The sequence below is a fragment of the Sinohyriopsis cumingii genome, chromosome 8, assembly GCF_028554795.1.
Source record: "Sinohyriopsis cumingii isolate HCF-2022 chromosome 8, ASM2855479v2, whole genome shotgun sequence".
In the NCBI taxonomy this organism is placed as follows: Eukaryota; Metazoa; Mollusca; class Bivalvia; order Unionida; family Unionidae; genus Sinohyriopsis; species Sinohyriopsis cumingii.
Genome location: NC_142968.1, coordinates 103,679,130 through 103,696,890, shown reverse-complemented (window position 1 = coordinate 103,696,890; position 17,761 = coordinate 103,679,130). Strand labels below are relative to the sequence as shown.

At 36.9% G+C, this 17,761-nt stretch overlaps 1 protein-coding gene across 1 annotated transcript in view; it reads right to left on the bottom strand.

Moving 5' to 3' along the window:
* Window positions 1–17,062, bottom strand: part of LOC149794279 (uncharacterized) — a 72,058-nt gene extending 54,996 nt beyond the window's left edge. The window contains exon 1 of the mRNA XM_089969098.1: window positions 16,971–17,062. The gene's annotated coding sequence lies outside the window, so the exon portion shown is untranslated. The remainder of the gene's footprint in view (window positions 1–16,970) is intronic.
* Window positions 17,063–17,761: the final 699 nt, after the last annotated feature.

The window sequence follows — 17,761 nt, the reverse complement described above, 5'->3', positions numbered from 1 at the left end:
CAAAATCCATCCATTCCAGGCCAAATGGAAAAGTTGTTTCAAGGTAATTCACATTCTTGCTCTAAATTTAAATTTTAGACCACAAGATTTATTTTTAAAACAAACGTGCGATACCTTACCAAGTTCAAAGGTCGCTGGGCGGTACTATGTGCGCATGAGTACGGTTACTGTGCGTTGTTGAACCTACAGTTGCGTATTAACTTTTTTAATCCAGAATAAAGTTAGCTACTTTGTATTTGTAGTGTGTCAATTTAAGTATTTAGCCTTAGGTAGAAAAGCAAAATCAGTACATAATAAAAAGTTTACAACATTTGTGTGGGAAAATATTAACTCTTTTATTTTAATTTTTTGGGTGCAATATTGCACTCTTGACGTCGTGCAGTACATTTTCATAGTTTCCCATACAAATGCAGTAAATATTCAAGTTTTGTTTATCATTTCAACAATAGTGATCTAGAGGAATGTTAAATAATGTCACCAGCTCAGCTTTACAGTGTTTTGATATGCAAGATTCGCAAAGATTATGTCTACAGCCAGGCAGAGGTATATACCGTTTTATCAAAATGTAGGAGATGGAGAGAACCAAACCTTTTGTTTTGCACCCTGCATGGAGAAGCTGATAGTTGATTGTGTGCGTGATTTATATTGCTTTAACCCATCCTTCCTGTTCAGATTAGAACGTATGTACTACTACCCGTACCGACATCAACTCTGCACAAGATGTGGGTGTGTGTACCCACTGAAACACGTTCAATGTAACCTAATTTCCGGGATTGGCTGATAATTATTTTTAGCCATGTCAGGTTCTCGTTTTACCTCTTTCTCATTTGCAGCAAACAAAAATAAACAATGGCTGTATAACTGGAGTTTTATTCATGAGGTACCACTCTGTGTAGGTTTGTTTTAGGTTCGTTTGAACCACAGCTTAACACAGCAAATACCAACGTAAATGACTCTGCACGCGATAGTGTTTGTTAATAATAATAATAATAATAATAATAATAACAATAACAATAATAATAATGAGGACTTTCTATAGCGCCTAATCTTTAGAAGCTCTAAGCGCTTTACAACATTAGACAACACCTATAAGATAAAAAAATATATAATGATATGATTACAAAAACAAACACCATGAAATTAGAAAATATTAAAAAAACATGCTGAGAATATTTAAGGTAGGAAACATTATTAGGTCTTTAAGTTTGTTCTTGCAGTCGAAATAAGTGAGTTTTGAGAGCCCTCTTGAATGTGATCATTGTGTCTTTGTGTCTAAGTTCAGTGGGCAATTCATTCCACGTTGCTGGGCCCTGGTATGCAAAAAAACGCTGTCCATATGACTTTGTTTTCATATTTGGAATAATGAGTATACGATCGTCGGAAGAGGAGCGTAAGTATCTTGCTGGTGTGTACACATGGGTGAGGTCGGACAGGTATGTTGGACTAAAGTACGACAGTGAAACGTAGCTCAGAGAATAAATTTTGTGTTTGATTCTGGATCGAATGGATAGCCAGTGTAGGGTACAGAGCAGCAGGGAGGTGTATAACTGACCTAATCGCACACCCCAACTTACAGAAGCTAGTGATTTAGTTTTCACTGGCAGCTGAATTTCTCCTCACGACACAATTATGTATCAGGTTAAAAGACTACACAGACAACATTTAATGAAAAAATTGGTTAAACACAAAGGTTAGAAAAATCCCTCGAACATGAAACATGGGACACAGTCATTTAATTTTAATTAAAACATGTAAGCGTCTAAATACCAGTGTATGTGATTATATGAGTGATAGAGTCTGAGCAAGCAACCAAACGCAAAAACTTAACCTAGAGAAAGCTTAACGCAAAAGATACGAAAAATACCTCAAGCGTCAAATATAGGTCACAGTGGCCGACTTTTTAACTGATTGCTTTAGTACTCCTCAGGACGTATTACATATCATGACTACATAAGCAACAGTTCCTGAAAAATTAGCAAAACGAATAGACTGTGATATATTGGTCATTGTGATCCATTTACACATGACGCATATAAATACCATGTTATGTGAGTCTGCAAGCAGTAATGTCTGAGAAAATGGACTCAACACAAACTCTAAACTGATTGTTGACGCCAGACATCAGGAACGCAAGAGCCATAATTGTTTTGCAATCAGACCAATAAAAGTGTGTTGTTTGTCAAAGCGGGTTTCTTTTACCTACTTTCTAGGTTTCATATAACCTGCAACCCGGGTTTTTATTCAAATATGAATAAAGGTACGAAATTGCAGAAACATCTATGAACCTTCATAACCAAGCAACATCACTGGAAGAAATAACTACTCTTGCATTTGATTCTTTGGCAAATGTCAAACAGGTGCGCGATCTCAGGCCGAGTTGAGCCTCTTGTTTAGGAAAGTAATACTATCCAAACAACCCCCTTTATATCTTACATCCCTTGACATATACATTTACTGACATGTATAGCGTCTTTCTCCTATAATTTTTTAATTTATTTTTAAATAGTGTATCGTGTGAACAGTATATTACTTTAATAAAAGCCTATACAAGTAATGCAAAATTGTCTGGCAGTTTATATGTGAATCTTACAAACACATATAACCACCATTCTATTTTCACATTGTATTTCTCTTTTTGATTATATTTTATGTGCTTAATAAAACGAATAACCAATAATAGTCTTGGCACTGATGTTAGCCAGGTAAGCGATCTCAGGTCGACTTGGGTCTCTTGTTTAGGAAAATAATGAATAACCAAATAGTCTTGGAACTGATACACTATATGGAGAATGGCTTGCTCGAATGGTAGCTTTTTATATTTCATTATTAAATACGATTAATTTTTGACCAAGGCTTCTGGAAGGCATTGACCTGAAGATGTTTTGATCTAGGATCACTTCAGCATTTACCTAGGAGAACGCCACATTATCTCAGAAGAACGAAATTGGCTTTTCAGCATGCTACCAAACTATCCTATAATCCAGCATATGATGTAGTTTTTATATAAAAAATATTGTACGCTAACAATCCATACTTTAATCCGCCATTGTGACATACGATTTCGTCTTCGCTTACAAAAAGCAAACATTAATATCGGAAATACTGGGAAAAAAATCCGTGGTCCAAAATCATCACTTTGGTTATCAAGACCACCCCACCGCCATATTATGATATTTTTGACAAACGTCCTCAACAAATTCCCTCTTAATTCAGAGGAAATTCAATAAAATCAGAGATGCCTATTGTGGCCATACGTCCATGTATACAGACGATTCGAAAGGAGTCGAAATTGGCGCTTCCATTGCAGCACCTCATGGCACCATTTCAAGCCGTTTACTGGATAAAGCCTCAAGTTTTACTTCAAAAACTGCAATCGTACTAAACGTTTAGAAAAACATTGAAATATATGAGCAATAACAACAACAAAAAAACCTTGTCAACACTGAAAGTTTTACAAAATCTGAAATCTAACAACCCCAGTAATGCCACAAATATTACAGAAATATGATATGTTCATGCAGTCATGGAAAATAAATTCTATACCTTTGGCCGCCAAGTCATATCGGTAAATAAAAAAAATGGTAATGAAAAGGCAGATAACGCAGCCAAAGTTGCCCATTAGTAACCCGTTTCCGAATGAAAGATTCCATATACTGACGTCAAATATTGTACAGATCAGCATGTTCGTCGTACTTGGCAAAATAAATGTGAAATAAAGGCTCCACTAACTTCATAACATCAAATCAGCATTGGGTAAGTGAAGTCCCTCATACAGAATAAATCAGAGATGCCTTGTCACTGTCTATCTCGTATCGGACAGACATACCTTACACAAACGTACATACTGAATGGTGAACGTCGACCAGAGTGCATATTATGACAGTGTTTCAATGGCTACAATAAATTTATTGTCGATTGTGCTGATTTCCACCCTGTGAGACAGGGGTATGCCGTGGACTGTTTTAAAAAGCTATCTTAAGATGCACCGCTCAAGAAAGTCTTGAACTTTTATGAGGAAATGCGGTTTATAAAACAAATTTGGACCATACGCTTAAAGATGTTACATGCTGACCATTATCTTTTTATTTGATATACATTTTACATAATTTTAACATCTTTACGTTTTGTATTTTATCTTGTCGCATTCATGTTTACATTTGTTAGAAGTGAGTATCTTCCTATATTTTGTGCAATTCATTTTTACATTTGTCAAACTTTACTTTAAGCTACTATTGAACCGAGATTCGTAAAACGATGCTAGAAACAAATATCGTAAGCATCACTTGAAGCAGTTTTCTTTGACCATTCAAATGATATCTAGTTCGCTTCACTTTGCTCTGACATTCTAACCAGTGATCGCCTGTGTGTCGAACTCACAATCAATGTAAAACGTATTGCCTTGACCCCGAGATCAAATAGCTCCGTGCGTATGTCGTATACATTTTTTATTGTCTTAGCTTTACAATGAATTTTTCCATATAAGAAAATAATCCATCACAGCGTTTATGAAGAAAGCAATTAAAAAAATTACTTGAATCAAATCCTTTATGCAATTTTTCTCCGACTGTTACCTTGAACTCGCAAGTCAAAAGGACCAGTGTACGTATTACAGAATGCGTTGTCTTCGCTTCGTAACAAGTCAATCCAAGAATGAATGAAATTCATCAAATAGCTTATGAAATATAAACGAATACAGAAATCGTTATCCAAAACATTAACGCACTTTCGCTGACTGTGACCTTGACCCCAGGTCAAAGGGACACGCACGCGTGTCACAGAAGGAATTGTGTTAGAATCATAATGAATCATCTCAAGTATGTGGAAATTTTATCAAGTGGTTTAGGAAATATAAGACAATTAAACAACATTAACCAAAACCTATATAACGCAAATTGTGTGACTAAAACTTTAACTCCAAAAGCACGAGAGGAAACGAGTTCTTCTAGAATGAATTCTCTAAGCGCAATGATTCATGCCAAGTACGAACAGAATATATTAAGGGGTTTATCAAATATTAGCAAAAAAGCAAAAAAGTTTGTTTGAAAACGTTGCTACAAATTTTCTACGACTGTGACCCAAGTTAAAAGCGGGAGCGAGCGTGTCGTAGAATGAATTGCTTTACCTTCACAATGATTCATCCCATGTCTGAAGATGTCCATAGTGGGTTGAATACATATAAACAAATGAGAAACATTAACCAACACGTAACAAGCTGCTGACGCCGGTAAAGTGATTGCTGTTTTTAACTTTCCACCAACATGGGTTCCACAGTCAAGTGCTTATATACCAAAATAACTGTATGCAGAGTCTGTACACTCTGCATACTGAGATGGGATTGAATTAAAGAAGTATATTTTAGATACTGTTTACAAGAATATACAGACCCGAGAAACTTTCTCGCGAGCGCCATGAATCTACATGTATACGAGACTGTCTTGTTATGACCTTATCAGCCACTGTTTGTGTCTCTCACTTACAAGGACCGGTGCGGTGCATAACCGCCCTTTCCGAAAAGCGAACTACAATTTTAAAAAGAAAAAAATTAAAGTGCTTCGAATTATTTAAATAGAATCCAGTCAATAATATCTCAAGAAAATTACTGTGATTAGCAGGCAGTATAATGAAGTTTTCAGCAAACGAAGTTTATCCATCGTATTGTTATCTGTGCTAAAGCGGGGAACGGAGGGAGGAGGACATTATTTATTGACAATTCTTACTAATTGTTTCGCTAATACCTTCTGTTCTCCAAAACCGCATTAGTTGGTATGATTCTCGTTTATAATTCATGATGATAAATAATCTCCTTGGGCTGTTTAAATTCATTTATTTATTTATTTATTTTAAATTCATTTATTTCACAAACTGACGATGCAGCTGCACATCGCAACGCTTCTCACAGCTGATATTCTTACATAAAATATCAGTGCCGGGAGTATGTTTTGACCCCACGGTCATCTAAATATTAATACATCGACTTTGCACGTTGATGTAGGAGCACATTAATTGGATCCTACTAATTATTTCGACTGCATTGTCCAAGTAATACAGTAGACAATTATTGTTATAAATTCTGACTAAGGATGCTCTTCGATCGCCGCAAGCTACGGACAACAATCCGCTACACTCCGTTATCACAGGTTGCCTGTGCTGATATTTTCATCGTTTTTGTGAGTACACATACACAAAAATACGTAATTAACAATACAATGTAACAATCTTCTACACGTCAGTGAAAGTGCTTGCTTTATCACTTGCAGAACACCACGGCTATTTCTGCGAGACACAACGCCTAGGATGTATGTCTGCTAAGTTCTTAACAGAAAAAAAAAATCATACATTTTGTTCGCCTGAATATCTTTTCCAATAAACAAATCACATTCTATTCGAACCACCACGGCTATTTCTGCGAGACACAAGTATGTCGGTCAATTTTTGTTTCACGAATAGCAAAGGTGGTGTAAATGTGAGCTATCAGCATACATTCGATGCATTGTCAGTAGGATTGGTCTTCAAAGTGCGAATGCATTATTATTGATGGATAAGTAACTCTGTTTGAAAGAAAATCATTGACTGGCTAACTCAAACGGCGATAAAAGCGATGTTAGATCACAATGGCAAGACAATATTACTTGCGCTCAACCACGTTTGTGCATATTAGCAGAGACGACCACGGGTGATTAAACGAGCGAAGCGGATTGGTCGTCGATGGCTTGCGAAGATGTGCTCTTCCCTACTATCGAGTAAATAGTTGTCATTACTGGGTGATGTTACAATTAGGTTATGGGAAGATTTAATTGGGTAGTGACACAAACTATATGGCTGCTAGTTTCGTGTTAATAGTGAAGAACATGGTTGGTCACAATTCATAATAATTAGCAAATGGGTCAATCGGACAATACAGATGAAATCCGTGCTACCTTGCATTTATTATCACATAATAAAATCAAAACAAACACAATTTTAATAATAACTTCAATGTGTTTGTAGGTTCCGGTGTACTATATTGTGCAATCATCGATATATCATGAATCCTACTGCGTGTTAGGGGACGTCCATTAATTATGTCAACAATTTTTAGGCAATTTTTTACCCCCCCTCCCCCTTGTCAACAACTGTCAAACTTTCAGTGACCCCCCCCCCGATATAATTTAACCCCCCCCCCCCGCCCAAACTAACAATATTTTATACGGCTGGCTTTTATGCTAAAAATAGAATTATGGAAATTCTATAAATAAATTTTAATATATTTTTTTACTTGTTTAACAGATTTCAAATTGATAATAACACTTTGAATTCATTAAAAATTCAAGAGTTTATATTCTAGCTTCTATCATCTTCCCATGGGGAAGCCAAAGGTTCCTCAATTGTTATAATGGGCATAGTGGCTGATTCATTAATTTCTTGTGGAACCGATACACCCGACAAGTCAACATCATCTTCATCTAGCCATTCTGCGCTTAACATCTCTCCATGAGCAATAATTGCCATCAGCTCTCTCTGTCTTTTGGCAGCCACTCGTATTGGCCGAATTCTTTGCGGTTGAGGAGCATGTGGTAATTGCCTAGGCCCAAGATCGCGTTGTCGGTGCTGTTGAACATGCTTCTTCAACATGACTTGTGAAGCAAGATAGAGGTGACAGATTTTGCAGATCCGTTCAAGCAACGACAACTGAATGGAAGGACAATATAGATCATATGGAAGAATTCTGAATGCCTTTGCCGATCGAGGTAGCATGTTATCAACTTTCAAAGACTGACTGAAGAAAAGAGATGGAAATCTGTGCAAGTCGCTCTCAGATACATCTGGTGCTTTAAGGCCTTCACAAGTTTGGCAGACTGGAATTGGTGGTGGAATGAATCTATCGGCGATAATCTCAAAGTACGAGCTTCGAATCGGTTGGCAACAATTTACATCATGGCATTTTACAATTTGTAAAAAGTATTGACTTGTTCTTACATGGTTTTTGCACCAATCTTGATCCTTAGTTAGAAAATTTCTGCCTCAAGCTCAGACACTTCAGGCACAATATACTCTGCCACTGTTGGAAAATTATCTATAGTTACTTGCGTCCATACTTCTGACAATGTTTCGCCAGCATATTTGAAATTTGATTTTTCCAATTCTTCATCAGTTGTTCGACCTTGTGAGTCAAGGTGGCTTCCAAAATGCTCATGTGGTAAAATTAGGCCTGACAGTTCTCGACTCAAAGGAACCATTCGCCTTTCTGCTCGATTGAATGCACTCCTACCAGGCGTATTCATTGCAACGAACAACGCATCGAGGTTCTGCTTCACAAAATGATGAATTGCCACATCATTAACTTTTTGATACCTCGGATTTTCATCCGGCCCACCATCCACAGCAAGAGCTCAACCGGTTTAGGATTAAACTGGTGGGCTGTTGACAGGCGAGCGTGTGCCATACCAACGCACCGACTAATTTCCTACACTTTGATTTATTAAATTTATTGTAAAAAATAACATTGTTGACGTCAATTTATCTTGAACTCCCCCCTCCCCCATGTCAACAATTGTCAAACTTCTTCAAACCCCCTCCCCCCATTTTGTTGACATAATTAATGGAAGACCCCTAACCCTATAGAATCATTAACCTTGTGTTCCATCACTGCAAGCAAAGAATTTCCAAATTTTTTCTCCTAAGTATGTGGAAAAATATAACCATTCAGCACCAAAGACACTGCAGACACAAGAAAGCAGAAATTGCTGTATAAAATTAAAGCGCAAGTTTTCTCCCAGTAGCAAATTTATATCGTTCTGGCATTGGCCTTATCCAAACCAAGGGAGATAAACTCCCTATGACGCTATTGCAATTGGTACAGTGTCTGCCAAAAAGTCTACGAAGAAACCCCGGATGGCATTCGCGCTGTTAAGGATTATATCTGAACTAGTTCGGTTCACATGGAACAATAAGGCGGTGGAAGGAGACAAAGTCACAATCGATACATAATCGGCTTTTGCTGTCGTAAAATGGGGTTCAAACCGTCAGAGGCAATCACAAAACCCATCAAACTGATGTATAATCCTAATAACTTCAGATGTAGTTCATGGAAAAGGTCAGGCAGCTTTCGATTGAATTTGCGGCATCACTATCAACATCATTTGGAATACTTCGGTACTTTTCTCGGGTAATCAGCTGCTAGTGTGTCTATATTTAGACCAAACATTTCGTCGCAACTTCCGGAGTAAACCTACACATAATTCTTCAAATGTATGTTGATAGCACTCACGGTACTAATTCAACTCCAATAGTAATCATATGGAAAAACTATCATATTCAAAATTCAATAACTTAAAATTTCTGGGTGCTGATGATGAGACCTATAATTCTCCATGCACATCTAACTTGGTGCAAGCTTCTATGTGGAGAACACAATATGAGACGCGGCATTTTGTTTATTTATATGTGCATGAAACACATATTATTGATTCTGCACCAAATGAATCAGGTGCTACTTTCATTATTGAGTACTCCTGAGTCAAGCCTGTAAAAATACTAAAATTGCATCAGTAGAAATTTGTCTATATTTGTTTTTAATTACATATAGGATAAGCTCTCAAAAGATATTTTTACTAAAATTTTAATTTTCATTATTAACCAATTATGGACCACCAAACCCGTAAATACTATATTATTTGTTCATCCATTTCTAGACTGGTTCACAGTTCTTCCGTATAATTAGTACGGTGTGTCCTGATAGCTGTCATTCCGAAATTTCACCTATTTTTGCTTTGCAAATTCTCCGTCAATACTTCGTTCAATACAATCGTAAAAATAGACAAGGTAGTATAATTTGATTACGGTTTCTTTTTTCTCTTTTCTTGCAAATAAATTTCCGGCGAACAAAATCTTTCTTCGGATTCGGTTTTGTTTTGTGGGGTATAACACTATTTTTCAGCACATGGTACGCTAGACATGACGGCTGATATATTTGGTGTAGGAAGAACCCGGGAAGACTCTAAGAATAACCACACGTATCGAGCCAAGACTCAAACTCACATATGAGTGATCTGTAAAGGCGAGTGCCCTAAGACCACTGAGCCACCCAGGGGCATCCAAACAAATGTATGAATTTTCTGCAAATTACTCCACAGACACACAACCAAGGCATATTTATGCTTCGCAGAAGTAACAGAAATGGTTCCAATGACTCAATATTTTCAATATTTCTCAGTTTTTACCATTTTTACCTACATTCAATGTACGCACACCTGTCTAATACTCTTTGTACTCTAGATTTTTAATTACATGCATTAATTAATATGTAAATCTAGTTATGCTATTGTCAGCAGACAAGTTATGTTTCCCCTACAACCCTTATAAATGTACTAGGGAGAAAGCACACAAATGTCTTCAATGCATAGTGGGTCGCGTGTTCAAATCATAGGGGCCCCTTGATGTTACAAATGAACAAACGACATCAGCTTTAACTAAGAATGTTTAAAACGCCAATTAAACCAGGGTGATCGACCATTTACATAACTCACTTTTCTGTACCTAGTAACCAGTAGCCACTGTACACATTATCATAATGAAAATAAAATCAGACTAAAGTGTTATTCCCAGCTACAGATATATATATATATATATATATATATATATATATATATATATATATATATATATATATATATATATATATATATATATATATATATATATATATATATTAATCTTTGCAAAATGTAAATTTAAACTTGTATCAACACTATTTGGCTATTATTATATTTACAGACATTCCACTTACCTACCTGGGGGCACCGAGTGGCTCATCGTTACGGATCACTGACATCTCATCTCTGCGTGGGTTCGAGTTTCGGGCTTGGCCAATGTGGGTACATGAGAAAGCTTGCCGGTAGCTTCTCGTGGGTCGGTGGTTCTTTCCGGGGTTTTCCCGGGTTCTTCTTCCACCATTTATACTGGCCGTCATGTATAGCCTATATTGTGCTGAAAAATGGCGTTAAACTGCAGTGTTTCCCTTTACGCACATTTGTGCATCAGGGACGCACGCTGGAGAAAATTGATGCACACATTTTGTTACCGTGCGTTTTTTTTATGCAAAGGATTTTCATAATATGATCATGATTTATTTAATACCCAATGCACTGGACGATGGATGGCATCGTATATACTTCGCGTATAGGCATTGACTGGTTCCCCTTTGTTTGCTCCCTGCCTTGCGCTCCTCTATTCGTATAGCAAAGTGCAACGCAGGGAACATATAAAACAATGAACCAGACTAGCATAGGCAATCTTATGACGGCGTAGCTTCCCCTAATCTCGCGAGCTTCTCGCGATTTCCATCGAGCTCAGCAAGCTGTTCTAGATATTTAACATCAAGGCTCGTTCCAGATTAAAACGTCATGCACTAAAAAGCATTAGCGAAGAAAGTGAAAGAAGCAGAACACAAAAGAGTAACTGTGGATCTAACTTTAATGAAAAATGGAGAAAATTATTCCCTTGACTGGAATATTCATTATGATTACCGGTGTGACTTCTGATTGCATGATTGCAAAGACTGCAAAAGTGAATAATCGTTTCGTGACAGGATTTTAAAATTTTTAAAAATAGGTCCTCGTTCGCCATAAGATATCTGGAGAACACATTATAACCTAAGACATTATTTCACAACAAAGAAATCAGTAAACTTGCAAAGACAAATGCGTTATTTGGATTACAAAGTCAACGGGTCATTGCAGATTTTGTTGATTTTTAACTTTTACTGCAATAAAAGAAAGATCTTAAAGTTCAAGTGTAACTTATTAGAAAGAAGATGAATCAGTATCCTCCTTGATATTTGGATAAATGTGTTCTAGGACGAAGTACAATGAAACCTATGATAGTACACATTTGATGAAAGGCAGTAAATTAACTCCCATTTGGTTAAAAAGATTTATTTGGTTTTTTTTTTGTATTGGCTTATATGTGTTGGGCTATAATATTCTTGAGGAGACTGTTAAAAGTACGACTTTAAAAGAAAAATGAACTAATAAATTTATTCTTTGAATGGACAATGCATTTGTTTGTTAACTGTGCATGTTGGTGTGTTTGTATGTTTAGAGAAAGAGAGAGTATGTTGTGCAAGTTGTAATATCCTATTTCAAGCTGAAAAAGTACGAGTCGTATGAAAATATGTCAGTACATTTTTTACCCCCACATTTTTTATTTGACCCCCAGTTTTGACACCTAGGGGCTTTTTGTACCCTCAGTTGTACACCCCTGGGGGATACACTGTTAAACCCAATAACAACAACAGCAGCTTACCTACCTACCTAATTACCCACCCACCTAGCTACAAAGATGCCAACCTATAAGTGACAGTGCATAAAACAATGAAAAAGAACATTCTTTTCTATGATGTAAAAGTAGAGGTACTAAAATGAGCTATTAAAACCAGACATTGATGCTGATTTGGTATTATTGTTTAAATTCGCTCTTTTTGTAAATCTGATAGGGAAGATACGATCATTGTCCACCGCTACAAATAAGATTTTACTGGGTGAAAGGTACAGGCTGTGAATAAGTCAGCAGTACAAACATGACTCGTGCGTATACAATTTCCTTAAATATGCACAACAGGTGAGGTTGCCAATGAAAATAATGCAGCACGAACTTCACTCATCTAATTCTTCAACTCATGTGCGTATGCAAGTATGCAATACGCTGAGAGAAAAAAAGCGTATGCAATACACTGAATAAACCGTATGCGTGTGTGATTTGGATTTGAAAACATAGCCTTAACAATTTTTCAGTCATATCGCTACGATGTCTGCAGTGTGGCAGTTTATAGTGATGCCTAGCACTGGGGCATCATGTCGCAGACATCTAGCATGATGTCCCACCCAGTCACATTATCCTGACACCAAGCTGACCAGTCCTAACAATAACCTCTGAGCGCCCAGTGAGGCATTTGTTAGTACCATTTATATAAGTCTTTTGTATGACTCGGACAGGGATCGAACCCGCGACCACCCGAATCCGAGGCGGACGCTATAACCACTAGGCCACTTGAGCGGTCTAAACAGAATGCAATACATTGAATAAACCGTTTGCAATACACTGAATAAACCGTTTGCAATACACTGAATAAATCGATTGCAATACACTGAATAAACCGTTTGCAATACACCGAATAAACCGTTTGCAATACACTGAATAAACCGAATGCAATACACTGAATAAACCGAATGCAATACACTGAATAAACCGTTTGCAATACAATGAATAAACCGTTTGCAATACACTGAATAAACCGAATGCAATACATTGAATAAACCGTTTGCAAGACACTGAATAAACTGAATGCAATACACTGAATAAACCGAATGCAATACACTGAATAAACCGCTTGCAATACACTGAATAAACCGAATGCAATACACTGAATAAACCGATTTAGTATTATTGTCAACTGCACTATTCAGAAAGTTTTCTCCGTAGGCTATGATGTACGTAAGTCTAGCATGGATGAATCTATATGATCATTAACACATACTTAATCCATGTTCCTAAAGCATAAAATATATGCTGCAGTGACCTTGTTTAGTTTTAAGGGTGTATCAGTAACAGATGCATCTATTTATCAAGTTTCATGACCGGAACATCAAGAACGCCTAATAAATGAATTGCTAGCAAATATTTAAATAAAGTCATTGAAGCATGAACGAGAGGTCTGTAAGAGCTCTTTTGCAAACATGAAGTAGAATTTGTCAAGATGTATCCACTCAGCAAGTTTCATGATTCAAGGTAGGATATTATGCATATAACATACCTCACTCGGTCATGAGGTAAAATATGTTTTTTCAAAACGAACTTACCCTAAGTCAGTAAAATGTGAAATAATGGTCAAAGTGAACTTTTTGGTACAAGTGCAGTACTAAGGGAGATGTATACAGTCATCCAGTTTAATGATTAAGGAATGAACAGGACATACTTCAAGTTGAACGTAAGTCAGTGAAGCTGAAACAAAGTTAAAAAATTGAAATACGGGTCACAGTGAGATGTAAGATAATGATATAGTAATCTTCAAGATGAACATATATGTATAATGCTAGTCATGAGCTAAGCGCAAACAATGACGTGGTCCAATAAAATGTAAAAAGCTGGTCACAGTTGCCTTTTCTTGAAGTGAAAGTGTGGAAAATTATAGAGATATATACAGAGTTAGATGATTCTATCACGAAAACATCTTGAAAAATAAACTTGAACCACAATATTCAACCAAAGTCAGTGAAGCATGAATATAGGACAAAATAACTTACTTTTCTCTGATTCTAGCAATCAACAAAATTTAACCCCTTGCAAAGTTTCATGATTCCAGTTTAACAGTATTTATACATGTACAAAATAAAACCCCGACTTACACGAAACAGTTTAGCCAAGAATTACCACCAATGTTTGTGTGAGTACAAAGTTAGTCCTCATCAGCCCCACCCACCTCCTCTAAGGATGTCAGGTATGAAACCCACTACAAAGTGCAGCCTACGACCTACGTAGACTGAATCCTTGAAATTCGGTGAGGGTGCCAAATATGAATACCCTATACACTTACTTGTACCGATGTCAATGTAAACCCTGACTTCCGGGGATGGGGAGTGGTCGTACAATAATACAGTATAGTTCTAAGTTAAACATTTCTATCTTTAAAAAAGGTATTATATGTATGATTCTAAAAAGATAAATATTAAATAGGTTTATCCGGGTTACAAGATCAAGGTCAAAGGGGAGTTTTTCATGTAGACATTTAGAAATCACATTTTCATTTGCGTTTAAAATGGAAATGTGGGATATTTTTGTACCCTTTATGAACATCACTTTCCTTAATTTGAGGACGATAGTTCTTTCTTGATCGAAACTGGATCCAATGTTTACAGAAATAAGGTATGGTTGCAAAGAATTACACTACGCACAGAATAGGCCGACGCGGTGGGTATACATTCATGTGTCCTTTCTACAGTGGATTCTAGTATGTGTCGGATAAGGAGGTACAATACCTCAGATAGGCCACGTATAGGGAAGGAATTGACACTTGTAAAATTAGTTGTATGGACAAGGTTCTTTTGCATACCAGGGCCAAGCAACGTTGACTGAATTGCCTACTGAACTTAGACACAAAGACACAGTGATCCCATTCAAGACTGCTTTTAAAACTCACTTATTTCGACTGAAAGAACAAACTTAAAAGCCTAATGTTTCCTTCCTTAAATAATTTCAGCATGTTTTTTATGTTTTCTAATTTAATGGTGTTTGTTTTATGTAGTCATATCATTATATGTTTTTTTATCTTATAGGTGTTGTCCAATGTTGTAAAGCTCTTAGAGCTTCTAAAGATTAGGCGCTATACAAAGTCCTCATTATTATTATTATTATTATTATTATTATTATTATATACATATTAGTGGCGATTTAGTATCATTTTGATGCGTTTGTGATCAATAGTTATTTGTGTCAATTTTGTGTATGACCTCTGAATACAGGGTAAACTAGTCTTTGTACAGTGTATCCATTTGCAAAACCATGGGGTACGTTTTAAATCACTATACACGGAGACAAGCTTCCTGCGACATAATGAGGAAATATTAGACCAAAGTCTTAGATGTTGTACATTTTGCCTTGAACCCATTTTTAGAATAACAAGTGGTTTAAGATTTAAATTCAATAGTCGTAAATTAATGAAGTATAGAAAACTGAATGTGTGATCTGGATTTTTTAACATAGCTTTAACAATTTTTCAGTCATATCGCTACGATGTCTGCAGTGTGGCAAAGTGCTGACTAGCACTGGGGCATCATGCCGCAGACATGTAGCGTGATGTCCCACCCAGTCACATTATTCTGACACCAGACCGACCAGTCCTAACACTAACCTCTTAATGCTGAGCGTCTAGCAAGGCAGCTGTTAGTACCATTTTTGTAAGTTTTGGTATGACTCAGCCGGGGTTCTAACACACGACCTCCCGCTTCCGAGGCGGACGCTCTAACCACTAGGCCACCGGAAAACTGAAATACCAGCTAGCTAGCTAGCTAGCTAGATAGATAGATAGATAGATAGATAGATAGATAGATAGATAGATAGATAAACATATTTCAGACTGCTCATTTTGGAGATCAACATAATGTTTGGGACTACATATTGCGTCGTTATTGATACTAAAATACATGGAGAATTGTTGTTGTCTTCATCAGAAGATGCTGCTTATAGCCAATACAGGCATTCCAACCTTTCTCTGGAAATTACTCTCAAGGTTGTTTAGAATCGATTTTAGTTTACAAGTATGTGCAGAAAAACACAACATGTTCAATTTCTCCAAGTCGTAAACAAAATCCACCGATCCTTGTCACTAAATTGATTACTCATCAGTGTAACTTCACTTTCACTGCATACAGACTCCATTGCCGTACACTGCATCAAAGCATGTTGACAAAAGGGAATGGAATTGTTTTTATTGTGCATTATTCATCCACACACTCACTGCTAAATGGTACTTAAATGAAAGAAATGGAAAATCGCTATTGCCATACTTTTTTGTCGTTTCTTTACTCTCTGAACACCATCTCCCACCAACGTGTACCGAATCATGCATAATACAAATAGCACAGTAAAAGCTAATATCGTCACACTTGAGGTCGCAACGGACCTATTCTACATCCCTGAGCCAGCATAAGGGTGAGGGGGGGGGGGGAGGTCGGAGACTCGAATGGCGCTGCATTAAATGATGCACATCAAGCTGATGAAAGTGCGCGGACATCACGGAGAAAATCGATATGAAGCCCGATAATCACATCATACAACAAATAAACTGCTATCCTGTGCATGGTGCCTCAATAACTCCCTGCACGTGGCGAAGACAAAATAACGAGCGCATGGTCATGAATATTATAATTTGTTATTAAATAGCAATACAATTTTGGTTTCATTTAAACTGGAATATAATTTAAAAATAACCATCTTACCTTCGAATTTAACTCTGTATTGTAATTCTGTACAGCGAACTAGGATAATGTGAATGGCTCAAGTAAAATAAATACGTAACTTTCTGATCCTGTGTCACGTGATCTACCTCCGGGTCACTGAGTAACGTTCATGTTGCTGTGGGTTTTTCAGCACAAGATAGGCTATACATGGCGGCCAGTATAACTAGTGGAAGAACCAGGGAAAACCCCAGTAAGAACAACCGACCCATGGAATGCTTCTGGCAAGTTTGCTCTTTTTTCTTCTTCACATACCCACCTAAGCTGAGCCCGAGACTCTAATCCACGCGGATGTTGGTGAGATGGCAGTGATCGCTAAAGGCTAGTGCTTGAGACCACTCGGACCCCAAGGATTCACGTAACGAGAAAGAACTGAATCTCTAAACGGTACGATACCATTGACATATTGCCATGGTCTCCGTAGGAACTTTTCCAGTGGAGGAAAGAAGCCAAATTCAACGGGATATATTTATATACTGCATAATGGTAATTAAATAGTACATGGGGAAGGAACCCTTGTATAAATGTAGTGAATATACTTGTTATGGGAAACATTTCTATTTAACAGAAAGAAAAAACAATTAAGTTCATTTTTTAAAATCAAATTGACCATGAGCTGTAAGGGGGCGTTCACCAGTTATTATGTACGTTTGAGAGAGTGACTTATGTAAGGTAAAGTTGTTTGCATTTGAAACATGCACAGTGGAGAATGTTGGCATAACTCTATGCTACTTTAATATAATGTGTCTGAAATTGCTTGGATATTGTACTTT